Raw genomic sequence first — 3,983 nt, forward strand, 5'->3', positions numbered from 1 at the left:
GGCCTCGGGACCCCGGCTGCCACGTTGCCGTCTGGCCTGCTCACCCTGACGTTGAACAGGCCGTGTATGGTCAACAGGTTAGATGGGAGGGAATTAATTCACTCAACCTGGAGCAGTAACGACAAACTCACGTGCGCAAAAGAATCCTCTGTGCCGTCAGCCTGATGGGTCTCTGTAGCCACGGAAGCGAGGAAGACCATTCAGTTAGCAGATTTGCTCGGGAGCCCGGAAGGGATGTGAGTGTGTCTGTGGTTATTCAGAGACTGCTGATTTCTTCACCTCCGCAGTAAGGGAAGCTTCGTTATTTTTTAAACACAGAGTGTGTGGGAAGAACTAATGTGATTTTCTTCCTCTGTTTTTTATCTCTCTCTCCCACCAGGGGCTCCAGCGTCACCTTGATGCACCCAAGCAAACAGGGTCAGTGCTCACCCCCTCCCAGCCCCACCGGCCGGCCCCCGCCGGTGGCCCTGGAGGCAGAGCGTCCCACTTGCTTACGATATTTGCCATTCACGGGACATCGCCAAGGTGAAGCCCCCACCACGCCGTGCCACTATAATCCACAACCTGTCTTCAGGACAGAAGCCAGGTAACTGCTTGGCTTCGGGACCCCTTTCCAGGCCCGTGCGCCGTTATTACCAAATTACAGGCACCAAACGGGCTTCAAAAGAAAATGTTTATTACAGCCCCCAACGCACAGCAGCATTAACCTCGCACTGGGCTGGGCAGCGGTGCTGGTGGATCCACCGGCTGACCTTCACGCCCTGGGGAGCCGCAGGACAGGGCCAGGACCAGGACCATGGGACTGCGGGGCAGGGACTTTGCAAGCTCACCTCTCCTTGGGTTAAATTTTTGTTATTGTTGTTTTGGTTTGTTTTGGGGTTTTGTTTGTTTGTTTGCTGTAAGACTTTGATCCCCAATCGATGTTCCTAAGCACCAAAGGACAGCTCTGCCAGGTGTGAGGGGGCAGGACAGGGACGCTTGGGAGAGCTCTGGTTCATCAGACTCAATTCCGGGCTTTGGAAGGAAACCATTTGGCCCTTTATGACAAAGTTCTTGACGAAGACTTAGGAGAGACTGGCTCAGACACTAGACCGTCTTCAAACCCCATGGGAGGAGAGTTGGGAAACCCCAGGAGTCGGGGCAGAAGCCCGGCAGCCATGTGATGGTGCAAAAAGGCCTAGGGAGGCCGATGTGGGGGGACGGCCACAGCCCTTGGAGGTTTGGGGCTCGTTGTGGGATGGAAGGAAGGAGGGAAAGGGTCTCCATGGAGTCACCATCAGACTCCTGGGAGGGGAAGAACTTCAGGGGTTCCGAGGCAGTGGGTCAGGTGGGGAACACAAAAGGGGTGATGGGTTCCTTTTCACAAGATTGCATCTGCTTGCAAATGAGCAAACACACCACAAAAACCAGAGGAAAGTGAAATGGTCCAGTTATCCAGGGTCCAGTTATCCAGGGTCCTCCAGGGCCCCTTGTTCCTAAGGATGCAGAAAAAGACTTTCCTGGCAGAAAGCTGGTCGTTGTATATTCGAGTGACCAAACTCTGTGTCCCCAGTGGGTGGGTGGCTAAGGAAACCATGGGTAACCCATCCCTCACTGGAAATGGGAGACAAGCATAAAATCATGACCCGGGAGACTCCCTGACGAGGGCAGGGGTCAGGCTGGACCCGCACTGAGCGAACACTCCCGGGGCCCTGCTGTATGCACCTGACCCCACGGCAGATGAGCTGACCTTTCCTGTGCCACAGCTCCCGGTCTGTCTGGGGTTCCTCCTGCTGAGACAGAGAAGAGATGGGCAGGGGTGAGGGAGGGGCATCCAGGTTGTTTCAGGTGCAGAGTCTTGGCAACATGACGTTCCAATAAAAACCTCTCACGATGTGCTAAATGCTAAGGGAAGCAGGAGAGAAATGTGTCTTAAGGTGTGATTAAAATTTAGGGCAATTTACAAATCCCTCCATAGACAAAATATAGAAAATAATCTACGTTCTTAATAAGAGTCCTCCCTAGATAGTGAGCCCCTTCTCCCCACCCATGTTTTTTGTTTAGGTTCTATAGTATTTCATTTAATAAGCATTTTTAACTTGTTAATAAGAAAGTTAGTTATATACTTCGTCAGACAAAGGTATTTGTCAAGTGACAGGCCATTCACTGTCATTTATAATTAAATGTCATCAGAAGTGACCACATCTCCCCCCTCCCGCTGCCCCATCACTCAGAAGGTGAGAACAGAGAACAGGATGAAAGAATATTGGAGAAAATAACCGTCAAGAACTTGATAAATAAACTTGATAAATAAAACAATGAAAGACATCAACCCACAGATTTAGTAAGGTCAGAAAACCTTCAGCCAAATTAATATGAAGAGAACCAATCTAATTCCATTATAATCAAACCACTGAAAACAAAAGAGAAATTGCACCTTGAGAGCAAATAGAGACCAGGAAGACTCTTGGATTCACTAAGTCTTCAAACCAGAATTCCCGTCTCAGACTCTGCTTCTAGGGACCCCCAGCTCACACGCACAGAACAGGCACGAACATCAGGTGTTGGGAACCTGACCCAGGAAACAAGCGTTGACAGTCATTTGCACCATCAGCTACACAGTAGACCAAAGGGGTTTCCCCGAAGTGTAAAAGGTGATAGAAATTTGATGGATTCTTATCTGAAAGATTAAAATAAGATGGACGTATCCTCAGACCAGCTGAAATCACTGACGTCCTCGAGAAGAGGCAAAGGCAGGAAAGAGCTGAGCCGTGAGCACCTTGGAAGGAGCTGGAATTGCTCCAGCGAGGGTGTGAATTTCATAAATAGATTTTAGTCAAACACACCCTTAGGCAAATTGACAGCTAAGCCTTTTAATTTGGGGTGATTTGACCCGAGTGATCCAGCTGAGTTCAGCAAGGGTCAGAAGACAGGCGTGGAGGTCACCAAAGGCCACAGCCAGGGAAGGACCTGACCACCGGGTTAGGGTTAGGGTCACCGTCCAGAGGCTGGAATCTGAGATCCAGGTGTTGGCAGGGCTGGTCTCCCAGGCCTCTCTCCCTGGCGTCTACACGGCCGTCTCCTCCCTGTGTCCCCATGTGTCACCCTCTGAGCTCACATCCTGGTGTCTCTCCTGTAAGGACTCCAGTCCTATGGGGTCAGAGTCCCACACCCCGACCTGATTTAACCCTAATCACCTCCCTACAGGCCCATCTCCAGGTGAGTCCCACTGGGGTCGGGGCTTCAACATATGACTCTGGGGACACAATCCAGTCCTAGACAGCTTCCCACACCTGTCATCCCCTAATCCCTGCAAAGGAATCCCGACCCCTCTCACCAGCGACCCCTGTCCTACAGTCCTGGGACCCTTGCACACGAGGATCCAATCTGCCCGACATAGAGCTTAGAAAAGGAATGGAAACCAGCCTGGAATGTGTGAAGCTCAGAAGAGTGTTGACCTCTAAATAGTAGCCTGGCCAGCAATTTCCAACTGTGTTTTGTAAACGTCAACCCTAGTTCGAAACAGACCCCATTCCCCACCTGATGGGAACAAACGCAGACGGAACTCCCGGGAGCTGAAGTGGACGATCTTGAAGACACAGATGCACGGTATGCATGCGCTCCTTGCAGACAGGCTCCCGCTTGAACACCACAGTCTCTCTGACCTTCGTCCTCTCGATGCCATCAGAGGTGGATGCATCTGGAGCAAACTTTCCATTGTTAATTTTCTTGTCAGTTTTATGCCTCGATGCTGGTAAAACACCATATTGCTAAAATAAGACCTCCCGAGATGCCGGTCTGCCTAAATCAGGCACTAAAGGAAGGCCTTTGGTTTTTGCAATGCAGTGACATGCACACCGGGGTCATTTATGTAGTGAAGGGAAGGTTTTCTTCCTCTTCCTCTAGGAGAAAGAGACCCCCACCTGTGGGCTGTGGTGGCCTGGCCCCGCCCTCGGTGTCTGTGAGCTCAGACAGGCGGAGTCTTTCTCTTGGGATGTCATGGT

The sequence above is a fragment of the Monodon monoceros genome, unplaced genomic scaffold (genome assembly GCF_005190385.1).
Source record: "Monodon monoceros isolate NGI ecotype Baffin Bay Population unplaced genomic scaffold, NGI_Narwhal_1 Super_Scaffold_6, whole genome shotgun sequence".
Lineage (NCBI taxonomy): Eukaryota > Metazoa > Chordata > Mammalia > Artiodactyla > Monodontidae > Monodon > Monodon monoceros.